At 40.8% G+C, this 15,097-nt stretch overlaps 1 long non-coding RNA gene across 1 annotated transcript in view; it reads right to left on the reverse strand.

Annotated features, from left to right (window-relative positions):
- Window positions 1–5,779, reverse strand: part of LOC111528078 — a 46,071-nt gene extending 40,292 nt beyond the window's left edge. Inside the window, exon 1 of the long non-coding RNA XR_002726859.1 lies at window positions 5,583–5,779. This is a non-coding gene — a long non-coding RNA (uncharacterized LOC111528078). The remainder of the gene's footprint in view (window positions 1–5,582) is intronic.
- Between the last annotated feature and the right edge of the window lie 9,318 nt (window positions 5,780–15,097).

The raw sequence follows: 15,097 nt of genomic DNA on the forward strand, positions 1-15,097 counted from the left end.
TTCCGGATAATGGGAGATGTTAGATATCACTTCCGGATAATGGGGGAATGTTAGATATCACTTCCGGATAATGGGGGGATCTTCCAGAACACGATCCCTCCAGTGAGGATGTGTCTAACCCTCCCCTGCCCAGCATGTCGCCATGGCTCCCTCTGAACCTTCACCTACAGAATTCTCCTGAACGGGAAATTTCTTGACACATATTATAAAGATTCCATGTGTTGATTACATATGGACAAGAACATTCCCGTAAATCATGTCTCCATTTTTAAGTGACCTAGCAGCATTCTCTCTCTCTCATGTCTGTAATATTTATTAAAGATAGCAACCATATTCCTCTGTGACATCACATCATCATTTTGGTTGCTGTCGTGGTTTAAAACCAACTTTTATAACAATCCTTTAAACTAATATATAAATATTACCAATATATAAATATATAATATAAATAATATGATATAACAATATCAAAGATAGAGAGATGTCCCTCTGTATCCATGTGCAATTTGTTCCAGGACCTCCTGCTAATATCAAAATCCATGGATACTCAAGACCCTGATATAAAATGGCACAGTATTTGCATATAACCTATGCACATCCCCTTGTATATTTTAAATCATCCTTAGATTACTTATAATACCTAATACAATGTGAATGCTATGTAAATAGTTCTTATACTGTGTTTAGGGAATGTTGACCAAAAAGGTCTATAGATATTCAGTAAAGATGAATTCTTTTTTTTACAAACTAACAGTTAGCAAAGAAAATAAACTTTTTACACCAAAAAAGTATTTTTCGCCACACAAATAAAAAATGGTATATATGTGGTGTGTATATGTATATATACATGCACACATCATATGTATTCCAAATACATATGCACCATAAACATAAATACATATACACACACACCATATATATGCACATATATGCATCATATATAAATATAAATAAATATATATGGTGCATCTATATAAATAAATATATATGGTGCATATATGTGCATAAATATATATGGTGATTATATATAATATATATATATAGTGAGGATATACAAATCCTTCCGTATGAGGCCAGTAAGAAAATCTCAACAATTAAAAAGCTCATTTTCAGTGGCCAATTAATCACAGAACAATTTTAAAACGATATAAAATTAAACCTATACACATATTAGAAATACAGTCCAATTTACTTATATACCCAACACACTTTAAAGTGGATACAGAAAAATTTTATTTACAGGCTTAAAAAAATACATATTAAACTGATGTACTGTTGCTTAAAGAGTACCCACAAAATTCTCACCTCAATGTTTCTTTGCAAAAGTGGAAATCTATAATCCAAAGACCCTTTTCCAAAATGAGCGACTGATAAACCCGATAGATTTATAGCTTCTGTAACATTTCATTCATGTTGTGAATTTTCTTGAGCATTGTATTTTAATTAACTTGCAAATGCAATTTTTAAAAATATTTTTATCCTTGGTTGGTTGAATCCATGGATGCAGAACCATATGGAGGGCCGACTGTGCTTTTTTTAACTACAGAATATGCACCTGTTAAATTTAATCGCTATTTGAGGCAGATAGATGCCTTCACACCTTCAAATCCCACTGTGTAGGTGGCCTCCTGACTTACCTACATGCTCAAGCACTACATAGAAAGTGCTTGTACTGAGAAGGCAACATAATGAATTCTAATACGAAAATGCACAGCCACTTAATTAGAATAGTCATATTTACATTCACCATACACCCTAAGAAAACTGACACAATAGAAATATAAACTGTCATATTCCAGGGCCTCCCCACACACACACTGGTCTTTCTATATTGTCAGTTTCATGGACACAGCAGAAATGGATGAATAATGTAAAGCTTGGTCATATTTTTTAACAGCATGACGTAGAAGTATCTCGTAGTGCTTGTGTCTCTTGTGCCCAGTTAGGAAAACAAAACCAATTCTAAGCATTTCAAACACACTGGATTTGAACACTGATTTTAAATATTACAAAAAAGCAGCCAGGCAGGAACAAGAAGGGGATGAGGCTCCCCAGAGACTGGTACCCGAGGAACTCCTGTTAGTAACCGCAGGAGGCCACAACCACTCCTCAGAGAGCAACGGTGTAACCCCAAGTCCACGCGGCTGTGGGCTGAGGATGCTGGAGTTCCTTCTCTAGCCGCTGCCACTTCGCAGGAAGCCGGGAGCTCGCACTCCTGATGCAGCAAGAGCCAGGGCCCCGAGGGCTGGTGCTTATGAAGCTGTCAGAGCGGCGGCCGCTGCTGCTGCTGCCCTGGGAACTGTGCCGCCTTGGAGGGAACCCGGGCTTGCATCCACTTATCACCGTGGTTACTGCTGCCAAAGGCACTACCAGGAAAAAAAAAATGACTAAAAATACGGATTTGCCCTTTCTCCCACCTTCCCATTTCTAGCCGGTGCCTCCCATTATCAAAATCTTACTAAATATCAGTCAGAAGGGAGTCTGGAAAACGGAGCTTGCGGGTATCCAGTGCCCCGTGATACAGAAAAGAGCACAGAAGGAGGGTGCGCGCCGGCAGACCCGTCACTGCCCTGCCGCGGTGGGTGCAGAGCCCGGGAGGCAGCGCGGGAAGAAGCCTGCCCGGACACGGGCCCCTGTCCCGATTCCAACTCATGCCACTGCTAGATGCTTTCTTCTATTTCTGTGCTCCTTACTTTTCTCTCTCTCTCCTCTCTCTTTTTGTTACCATGCTCTTTCTCTGAATCCACCTAGATTTCCACCCTTTTTTTTTTTTTTTTTGGGACAGAGTCACTCTGCCGCCCAGGCTGGAGTGAGTGGCGCCATCTTGGCTCACTGCAAGCTCCGCCCCCCGGGTTCCCGCCATTCTCCTGCCTCAGCCTCCCGAGTAGCTGGGACCACAGGCGCCGCCACCACGCCCGGCTCATTTTTTGTATTTTTAGTAGAGACAGGGTTTCACCAGGTTAGCCAGGATGGTCTCGATCCACTGACCTCGTGATCCACCTGCCTTGGCCTCCCAAAGTGCTGGGATTACAGGCGGGAGCCCCCCGCGCCCGCTGGATTTCCAACCCTTGTTCAGGAACTATGTCAACCACTCTTAAGACCCCTGGAGGGCCCACTGGCCACATTTTCTCTTACTCTGTTGTCAAGAAAGTAGGTGGATCCTCATAGTAACCGTAGTTTTTGTGGATCCTCATGGAAACTGTAGTTTTTTTTTTATTACTTTATCTGGTTGGTTCCCTCACAAGAAACTCATCTTATTATAGTAAGAAAACTGGAATTGGAGATCAAAGACTGGCTCTAGTATCATATCCACTGATCATGTGTAATATTTACTTGGGAAAATCTTTTCACATTTTGAGCATCAGTTTATTTATGTGTAAGAGCAAGGAGTTGACAGTGATACCTAAATTTTTTCCCACTCAATGTTATGAGGTTTTATAAAATTCACTTGTTTAAAATACCTGATTACTGTCTCATTAATTTTAAAACCTTTTCACAACTAGGTCTATAAGGAGGTATTCCGCCTCACACTTGAGGGCATTAGCGGAGGGGGTCGGCCCGCAGACCCTGACCCAAACGATGGATGAATTAAACGTACACTGACACACAGATCTCTGCTTTGCCAGTCCTGCTTGTCCGACCGTCTGCACACCAAGAGAGGTTTGTCACTGAGGCCCTGAGCAGCTCACACTCCAGGCATTTATTTGGTATACAATTAACAACAGAAGCTTTGAGTCAACACACTTGCGGATAATTAACATGGTTTAGAAAGTAGTTCTAGGAATGACTAAAGCTCAGGTACCGAGGTCTAAGGTAAATACCATTACAGGGCAATATCCCTAGTTGACCTCCCCGCAAGAGGGCCATCTGGCTCAAAGGTTAGTTAATGGATGTAGGGTAAACAGACTTAACTGGGGAAGCCTCTATTGTCCCTAGTATTTACCCTATGACCTAATGCTCTATGGTAAGTATCGGCTGCCTCAGTCTGTTCAATTATTACAAGTTATGTAACATTTCGGCCTTCCAAAAGGTTTGTGACTCTTCCCTATAACTTTCCCTAATATTTCCCTTTAATACTTCTGCCACCATCTGAGTGAATCCCAACACTATAACATATAAGAAGAAAAAAAAAAAAAAAAAACAGAGACCCAGACCAAGAATAAAAACTATAAACCCATCGTATGATGGAATACATGCATGAGGTCCAAACCAGGGTGCAAAATATCCTTTACTGAGTTTCCTCATGTTCTCTATCATTCCCCCGAAAGTATACTGTTACTACTTTACTGAGTTTCCTCAAGTTCTCTATCACTCCACTGAAAGTCTACCGTCATGGCCACAGAGGGCCTGTCTCTCTGGGCTCCCGGATTCTTTCCTCTCTACCTTACAGTTTCTAAGTATCTTTGGCCTTTTACCCTTACTATAAGATTTCACATTTTTCTTTTTCTGTCCATCTCAGAAGGCCTGTCCTTCAGTTTCACCTGGGCTTCCCCTTGGAAGGCCTAGTGAATGGTCTCAGGTGATTGTGTCTGGAGGAGAAGGGGAGTATGACAGCCACCTGCCCTTTCTTTTAGGGCTTATAGGAGCACATCTACCAAGCAAAGGAGTTCTTGCCAATGTGGAACACACCTTATAGCACAACCTCAGGGCATTATTATTTCTCTGGCTCTTTCCTCATCTTTTCAGAAACCTTATGTATTAGCTTACATTTCTATGACTCATGATGCAAAAGAACAGGTCATGTTAGAAGGGGAAAAGGGTGAGAAGAAATTCTGACCTACCTCAGTACACAATGTGAATAGGGTTAACTACATCATAAATTGTAAAAGTAAGAACAATAGACTTCAAAAGTTTTCTTTTTAAGTGCATGGCACGAGTAAAGGAGTGGGAGAACAAGTTTAGTTTCCGTAACTCTTTGGCCTGTAAGCCATACATTTCAGTACACGCGGTTATGTTATTTCTTCTCTTGATGGTAAATGAATGCTTCAAAAAAATATATCACTCAAGGGAGTTGAGAAAAGGAAATTAAGACTGTTAGGAAAGGACATTAATATTTACTGGTAACACTGAAATCAGAATTATATATTAAAATGAAGTTTCTAAACTAATTTCCATATTTGACTAGAACAAAAACAGCTTCTCTGCAAGATAATACCACACATTTCCAGAGCTCGTCCAGGATTCGTAACAGCTGCATGTTTTGTTGTTTAGAATCAGTATTTTGGTCACTGCATAATTCAATACTTTAAAAGATTGTTTCTATTAAGCAACATAATAAAACAAATGCTCATTTTTTTTACATATCCAAAGGCCTTGAAGAATTTTAAGCAAAAATAGAAGGAAGGAAAATTATAATAAACAATGGCAATATGTTCATTTCCCATATTTTGAGGTCCACCTGTTTAAATGTTTCCAAAGCCATTAAACACATCTGTTATTTTTTTCCTCTAGATAAACAAATTATATGGAAAAGTAAATATACGGTTTCTAAAGCCAGTTCAGGTGGGATTTTCACACTGGGCACTTTACCTCCCTGTGTGCTTCATTTTCATCCTCTACAAAAATAGGTTTCTCTTATTTACCTCTCTGAGTCCTGTGAAGTGCTCTTGGTCCATGTAATGCAAAGACAAGACCCACAGCCACCCCTCAGTTAATAATGGGCATGATCAGTAGAGTGGGAGCAGCAGCAAGGGGTGGTTCTCCATGCAGGCATTCATGCCTATGTCCTCTTTTCCTATCTTTAATCTTGTGGAGTCTCAACAGGCTGCAGCTTCTCTCACTAGAATATTCAAAAGAGCATTTAAAATGAGGAGGTGGTCTCCAACGTGCCTCGTAGCTCTAATGTTCTGGGAATCTGTGAGGCTGTATCCTACACATTGTTATTTTTGTTTTATTTCTATATAACTATTACCTGCCTTCTACCTGTAAAGATATTCCACAATCAGGAATGCATCATTTTTTTAGGTATAAAGCAAGACTCCTGAATGGCATGCTTGCATCAGCATTTAATAAACGTCACCTTGATACTAATTGCATTAAACTTCTGTGGGGAACGTTCTATTTGATATCACTGTATCATCTACATGGGACCCTGTTCTATTTTGCAGAACAGTTCTCATTATTTCACTGTGTCCCTCCCCTCAAGAAAGAAGACCTGGCCCGGCGCAGTGGCTCATGCCTATAATCCTAGCATTTTGGGAGGTCGAGGTGGGCAGATTACTTGAGGCTAGGAGTTCAAAACCAGCCTGGCCAACGTGAGGAAACCCCGCTCTACTAAAAATACAAAAAATAAAATAAAATAAGCCAGGCAGGGTGGCGGGCACCTGTAATCCCAGCTACTTAGGAGGCCGAGGCAGGAGAATTGCTTGAACCCAGGAGGCAGAAGTTGCAGTGAGCCGAGATGGCGCCACTGCACTCCAGCCTGGGTGACACAGCGAGACTACGTCCCCCCGCAAAAAAAGAAAAAAAAGAAGACCTACTCCAAACAGCATTAGTGAGAAATGGGTATTTTACTGAATATATCTTGAAGAAACATGAGTGACAGAAGGGTACAACACTAACAACACAGCAATTCACCTCCCTTCAAAAATAAAAATACCCATTAGATATTATATTGGTCTGGACTCTGAGAAGCTGGTATCAGCACAGAATTAAACATGGAAGGATTTTATTAAGAAAACTACTGTGAAAGAAAATGATGAAGGAGCCAGAGGAGACTGCGAGAAAACATCTTAGGCGCTTTCCAGTCTATGGAAGGTTCAGCCAAGCTACTGGAGGTCCATGAGTCAACCTCAGCCATCAGAGGAGCTCATGGCTCCCAGAACAGGCATCCCTGCTTCCACCTGTCATTGACTGGAGAGCAGCCCATGGGAATGTGGTTACAGCACAAATGCACGGTGGATTTCAGCTCAAAGGCCAGGCTCTTGTCACTAACTCCTCTGTAAGTGGAGATCTGCAGCGTGTAGTCTCTTGGCCAAATCTCTCTTCCCAAACTCTGCTCTGGTATCCACTGCAAATTCCACCCAGTGTCCCAGTGAACTGCCGTTGGTCTAGTCTTTCAAACATCACACACTCAAGAATTCTCCCTTCAGAGCTTTTCTTTTCTTTTAGACAAAGTCTCGCTCTGTCACCCAGGCTGGAGTGCGGTGGCACCATCTCAGTTCACAGCAACCTTTGCCTCCCAGGTTCAGACAATTCTCCTGCCTCAACCTCCCAAGTAGCTGGGATTATAGGTGCGTGCCACCATGCCTGGCTAATTTTTGTATTTTTAGTAGAGATGGGGTTTCACCATGTTGGTCATGCTGGTCTTGAACTCCTGACCTCACTATCCACCCACCTCGACCTCCCAAAGTGCTAGGATTACACACATGAGCCACCGTGCCCGGCCCCCTTCAGAGCTTTTCTACACCTGTTCCTTTCTCTTGTCTCTTCTACAGGCTTATCCAAAGTTGCATCATCCCTCATTATTCTCAGGCATATTAAAGCCATGACTTTGCTTGCCCTCAGGAAATTAAACACCCATCAGTCACCAGGAGTCACAATGCACAGAAGACAGCGGGTAGGAGGATGCCACAGAACGCATCGTGTTTCCTGCCGTGTTAAAGCAGGCTGTGCTGTCATCAACCCGCGGTGTGCCACTGAGTACATAGCACCCCATCATCTGGCTTCTGTCTCCACCAATATACTGAAACTGCTTCATAAAGTCATCAGCGTGTTTTTAATTGCCAAGTTGATTGGACATTTCACAGCCATTATTCCTGACTTTTATAAGCATTTGACATGACTGATCATTCATTTCTTGAAATTGTATTTTTCCCAGACGGCCATGATAAATGCTCTGAACATTGTTCTCGTGCTTTCACGGCTATCCCATTTCTCTTTTTTCTTACGTCTTTTGTTCCTCCCCATTCCTTAAATATGGGTGTTCCCCAGACCTCTTGCTTTAGTCGTGTGGTCTAAATACATACTTTCCCTAGGAACTGTATTCTCTAGTATAGAAGAATAATTTTCCTTTACTTATGTATGTTTTATTTATCAAGTTTTAATATGACAACACACACTATATTGAGTTCTGAGGACAGTATTATGGGGAAAAATCTCTGGCTTGAAGGAATACGTTGTCCAATGGGAGAAACATAAAAGCAAACGAGCAATTACAAGGCAAGGAACTACTGTGATGATGGGGATGTACAGGGCTCAGGGCGCACACAGGAGGATATCTAACTTACAACCTAGGAGATTAGAGAAGATTCTCATAGGAAGGAAATCACCAATGTGTCGTCATCATAACAACAGGAGCAGCAGGGTATTCCAAACTAAGAGGGCACTGCGTTTGAGGAGCTGTAATCCAGCTACATAGTTCAGTAGATCAGCTGTTGAATCAAGGACAATAGGAGAGGCTGGGTCACAAAGGTGCTGAACAATCAAGCTACGGAGACGAAGGACATTGTGTGCACTACTGCAGCCTTTGGTTCTCACGCTGACAGCTGTGAGGATTCTCAAACAAACTTCAAAGAAGAGCATGACTTAATGTTTCAGAAGGTTTTTGGAGCTTCCACGATGTCCTTCATCTCAGTGGCTTGATTGTTCAGCATCTTTGTGACCCAACCTCTCCTATTTTCCTTGATTCAACAGCTGATTTACTGAACTGTGGATATACAGTTAGCGATCAGCACCCATGGGCTCTGCATCCGTGGGTTCAACCACGTGCAGATTGAAAAGACAGTTAGGCCTGTAATCATTGCATCTCTACTGAAAAATGTACAGACTTGATGTTATTCCCCAAACAATACAGTAAAACAACTGTTCCCGTAGCATTTACATCGTGTTAGGTATCACAGAGTCTAGAGATGATTTCAGTACATGGAGTATGCGTGTCAGTGACACGCAAACACAACACCGTTTTGTATAAGGGACTTGAGCATCTGTGGATTTTGGTTAAAAAGCAAGGGGTTCCTGGAAGCAATCCCTAGCAGATACCCAGGGATGACTGAATTTGAGGTAAGAACAATATCTAAGAACTCTCCAGCTCAGTTTGATAAAATACTACTTAAGCCTACTATGTACCAAGCTCTTTAAACTGTTGAGTGTTAAAGGCTTGCTTAAGAGTCATGTGTACAGTACAATCCCATTAAATCAAAGCAAAACATCAAAGAAAAACAAAAAAGAACTCTAATGTTCTTTTAAGTGTGTATGTTTATACATGTAGTATTATTCTGGAGTAAACTACCGTAACTGGGCTGGATGCAGTGGTTCACACCTGTAATCCCAGGACTGTGGGAGGCCAAGGTCGGCGGATCACGAGGTCAAGAGATCGAGACCATCCTGGCCAACATGGTGAAACCTGGGCTCTACTAAAAACACAAAAATTAGCTGTGTGTGGTGGTGCACACCTGTAGTCCCAACTACTCGGCAGGGTGAGGCAGGAGAATCGCTTGAACCCGGGAGGTGGAGGTTGCAGTGAGCTGAGATCGTGCCATTGCACTCCAGCCTGAGTGACAGAGTGAGACTCAGTCTCCAAAAAAAAAAACTACTGTAACTCAGTTACCCAAACCAAAAATGTTTCACTCGTTATTTTCCTCTTCCTCATATCTAGTTATCCCATCTGTTCCAATTCTAAAGGAGCTCTTGTAAACGCTTATTTTTCCATCTGCATTGCCACCATCCCAATCTACACCACCACCATCTCTTGCCTAACCTCTGCCAGTAGTTTCTTAACTTGCTCTCAGGTGTCTACTCTTCTTACCCGATGATCTCTTCTCCACATGGCAGACAGAAGAATCTGTATGGCAGTGAGTCTGACTGTGTCATTCCACATCTGAAATTATCCAATGACTTCTCACGGGATTTAAAAACGAAGCGAACCTCTTGCCCCACGCCCTATAAGGCCTCACGTAATCTGACCCCGCAGGCTTCTTTACTCTCTTCTTAGGCTGTTCTGCTCCACCCACTTCCCCAACTAGATTCACTCAGGGATTCGCAGTCTTCAGACTAGGCTGTGATTTTCTCACATATTTCTATCTACAAGATACATACTTTTCACTGCCTCCACCGTTACCACCCTGATCCATAACACCACCATTTCGTGACTGGCTACTCAATTTCTTATCTGGGCTTCCTGCTTCTATTTTTTCACACAGCAGCCAAAGTGACTCTTTCAAAATGTAAACCAATTTATGTTGCTCTCTTGCTAAAATCGTTCAATAGCTCCTCTTCACATTTAAAATAAAATTCAGTACCCTGACCCTAATTAACCAAACCTCACATACCTCACTGGCTCCTCCCGGCCTCCGCTTCTTCCTGTGGCCCCCGTTCCACCACCCCGCAGCCACCTGGACTCCCCACGGTTCTTCCACATAGCAAGGCACCTAAGAGCCCCGCTGCTCCCCCGCCAGGAGTCCTGTGTCCCAAGACATCTTCAGGGCTCTCGCCTTCATGTCAGTTTTCTATTCAAATAGCATCTCCCTAAAAAGACCTTCCCTGGCCACCCCGAAATCCTTACACTTCCCCCAATCACTTCATCTTTTATTTTTTTTAAAGACCTTTATCGAGGCTGGACATGGTGGCTCTTGCCTGTAATCCCAGCACTTTGGGAGGCTGTGGCAGGCAGATTACTTGAGGACAGGAGATCAAGACCAGCTTGGTCAACATGGTAAAATCCCATCTCTACTAAAAATACAAAATCAGCCAAGCATGGTGGTGCACATCTGTAGTCTCAGCTACTTGGGAGGCTAAGGCAGGAGAATCGCTTGAACCCAGGAGGCAGAGGTTGCAGTGAGCTGAGATCGTGCCACTGCACTCCAGTCTGGGCAACAGAGCAAGACATTGTCTCAAAAAGACAAAAATAAAATAAAAAGACCTTTATTGAGATATAATTTACATATCATAAAATTCATCTAATTTTAATGTATGATTCAATGATTTTAGTAAACTTGGTAAGTCTGCAACCATCACCAGAATCCAGTTTCAGAACATTTCCATCTTCGCAGGAAGTTCCCTCAGGCCAGTCAGCAGTGAATGCCCATTCCCTCTCTCAGCCCTTGGTAAATTAAACTGACCCAGGGGTCTCATAGATATTTTTTGATAAATATAGGAATTGACCCTTCTAATCCTAAAGCTTGAAACTTATATTTGTTTAATCTGAGTTCCTCCCTCAGAAAATGATCATCAAGTCTCTCAAAAGAAAGTATCAAACAACTGAAACTCACCAGATCATCGCATCCAGACGACGAGATGCCAGACCCCGCATTCACCGTGATGGCTTCCTTGCATCTCCCTAGTTCCTGTTTCCTTACACACAGCTGCATTTTTTCCCTGCTATATAAACTCCCGGTTTTAGTGGGCCAGGGAGATGGATTTGAGACTGAGTTTCCACCTCCTCAGCTGCAGCACCTGATTAAAGGTTCTTCCTTGGCAATACTCACGGTCTTATTCACTGGCTTTCTGTGCAGCGAGTAGCAGGACCTTGACCGAACCCCTGGTGTTTCGGTAACATAAACATATGGAAACTTCTTTTTCCATAGATTTGCCTTTTCTAAACATCCCATATAAATAGAATGGTTAAAATACGTTGTCTTTAGAACCTGACTTCTTGGTATATTATACTTAAATAACATGTTCAACTAATTCTATTGAACATCCACTTTATGCCATATATATACAATCAAATATATATATAATATTACATATATATAATCCCATGCTCTACTGAGGAGAATAGAGTGAGCAAATAGTCATACAAACAGTGTCAAATTTCATGGAAGTTTCATGATGCTCTGGGAGCATGGCTGGGAATGGGGAAGGCTTGCCTGTGGAGCAGTATTTGACGATGACTGAAGAATAGCAGTTAGCTAGGCAAAGGGCAAAGCGTTTCAGAAAGAGGGATCAGGACATGCCTAGTAACAGAAGGGAGTGTGTGTAACACGACTCTGGAGAAAATACTTGGCTGCAGCACTGACAGGAAACGAAGGACGGTGGAGACAAGGCTTTCTCATCACTTCTATCCCTGTATGTTTGTTATTTCACTGTTCTTTCCAAAGTTATCACTAGCTGACATTGCAGTGTGTATATACTGTTTACATCCTTCATTACAACATAAGCTCCTTGAGGGTATAAACTCTGATTTATCACTATTATTCCAATATTTAGAAGAGGGTTTGCCAGTATAAGCATTCAATAAATACTTGTTGAATGAAATATTCGAATAAGGGATTGGGGAGCCCTAATAATTAACACATTAAGAATGCAGACATTTGATAATTAGAATAAATTAAATAGCTACTGAGAGCCATCTTATGCAACATCTTAATACATCTAAGCTATGTTCAGATGAGAGGAATTCAGTGAAATAATGAATTTGGGGGAAAAATACTAGCAGATTTACTTTTTAACTAACAATGGACTGGAAATATTTAAAGTATAATGAACTACTTAACATTGGTACATGTTAATAACTTATTTAAATTTATCAATGATTTTTGTTAGTGATAGCTTTTGAATACTACAGTTATTTCACTCTTTTTTAACCTCATAGATTAATTTCATAAATGCAATCAGCTGAATGTAACTTAATAAACATGTGGCTTCCAACACTTATATGTTGTCAGAAAGAAAAAAATGACTTTCTCAGTTATTTTTATAAAACAAGATGACTTTCTGTGGCGTAATTCTCATAAAAGACTAAGTACTGGGTGAATAAAATATGCTAGAAATAAATACATATCTATTTCAAACATATATTTAAATAGACTTTTTAAAATAATAGGCCACATTTTAGGTCCATGGATTTCAATAGATTTTTTCTTTAGAAAAAAAATCAAATTTTTATGACTTCATTTAGTTTTAATAAAAATATTTTATTTAATAAAATCATATTGTATAAGGTCATTCACACTATATTGATGATTGCTCCAATTATGAAACCTAGCCGAATTTAGACAGGTTTCAAATAAATCAGTGCTTTTAAAAAAGTAAGCCTCAGTTGTACATTGTGTTATAAACTGAAGGTCTTATGTTATGGAAACAAAGATGTTACATCTCAAAAACAATGTAATTATCGCTTCAAGGTGGCAAGTAAATCTAGAAATCAGGTTCCATTGAGATGCTGTAAAAGTTCTGCTTATCACAAAATAAAGTCAATAGATTCAAAATAGTCTGTAAACAACAGATCAATAAAAATGCCTAAAAATGTCATTTAATTTATTTCAAAGTATTTCCTGAGGACTTTCTTTTTGGGAAAAGCTGCTTGCTTTCGGATTCCAAACAAACAAAGCCCAGAAGCTGCCCGGAAAGCCCTGAAGGTGCTCCTGGAAGAATGTGCTCTCCGCAGCTGAGTAAACAACGATGTTGATGCAGAATTGGAAATGCTAATTTTTGAAAGGGACTTGCAACCAACCATTTGATACCAGCACATTCCCTGATATTCCCACTAAATATCTAGTTAGTAAATTCTAGTAAGAAAAATATCTTCCTCTAAAGGACAAGTTAAACCTTTGTATTGAAAGAACACATTCCTCCATATATCATAGCCTTGGGCCCGACACAAACACATTCCTCCATGTATCATAGCCTTGAGATCTCCGATAAGGTTACAACCGATTGTAAAAGCGCAGGAACCAATAAGAAAACTGCTAAAAGTATAACTTAAAATGTAAACCAATTGTAATGCTGTAACCAGAAGAATTCCCTTGTTTCTCTGTAACTTTACATATCCTGTTTACATCGGGCTATAAGAAGCGAGCACATGCCTCCTTCGCGGCCCTCTTGTATGTTGTGGAACGGAGGGACCAAGTTCGAACTTGCAATATAAAGATCCCTGCCGCTTGGCTTTGACTCTGGACTCTGGTGGTCTTCTTCGGGGAATAAACGGTCTGGGCATAACAGTATAGTGCATGGTCAATAGTTAAAAGTTTTTCCGTATAACTGTAAATCATATCGTCTCCAACTATCCAATCTATTTTTACCCCTTAGGGTCATTCAGGAAGAAAAATAAACTCGCCTTGGGGACGGACTAGTCATTGGAGGTAAAGGAGAGAATGGAATCTAGGGTGGCTCTTAGACTTACAGCTTGTATTTATATGAGATTGTGCATGGTAAATATGGTTTTTTTAAGTGGCATGTGTTATAGTTGTCAAATTTGTATAAACATACAGATTGATGCATTGTAATTCTTCTGCCTTTAAACAAAGTGCTTAATACCACATTTAAATTGCAAATGTTGACTTCAATCAAATCTCCTGATGTTAATAAAATATTAGGAACTCTATCAAATATTATTCTGATTATGATAATATAGTTTTTCAGAAGCCAAATTTTCTTCAGGTCCAAGAATCCTACAGCACGTGCATGAGGAATATTTCTGTCTTATTAGATACCTTTGTATCCAGCAGTAGAAAAGCATCCACATGCCACTTTGCAGTAAGTATCAAATAAAAATATAAAGATGCAAACACTTCACACAATGCAATGTCCTTCCTTGATTTTTTGTGAAGAAAACTATACATGTGTTTGTGGACTAGCTGTGTATATAATCAGGTTCTAAAATTAACAGAAAACAAAAGAACTGAGGTGCAAACAGGGAAAAGGGAAAACAGACAATGCAAGAAAAAGCTGAGGATGACAGCAGGGAAGGCTGTCCAAAGTGACACGAAAGTGATAGCATGCCTCGGTAAGAATGCTGAGAACCGTAGACTTTAAAAACAGAGAAAGCCTCTTCTGAAAGTATACAACTTGAGTATCTCTAAGAGTGTGCGTGTGAATGTGTTTGTGTGACATGCCAGTGAATGAGGAGAGTTCACACACAAAAATTTGAAATTAATTGTCCCTAAAGTATATACTAGCCTGCTATTGCTGCCATCATAAATTAACACAACACCTATTTATTATCTCATAGGTGCCATGAGTGGGAAGTCTGAGTACAGCATGGCTTGACTGGGTTCTCTACATAGGGGCACACAAGGTGCAAGTCAGGCTGTCAGCTGGCCTGGACTCTTCTTTGGAGCCTCTGAGGCACAACCTGCTTCCAGGCTCATTGAGATTGCTGGCAGAATTCAGCTCCGTGGTGCTAAAGGAGTGAGTGTCCTCACGATTTTGCCAGCCA

Source organism: Piliocolobus tephrosceles, chromosome 3 (assembly GCF_002776525.5).
Source record: "Piliocolobus tephrosceles isolate RC106 chromosome 3, ASM277652v3, whole genome shotgun sequence".
NCBI lineage: Eukaryota > Metazoa > Chordata > Mammalia > Primates > Cercopithecidae > Piliocolobus > Piliocolobus tephrosceles.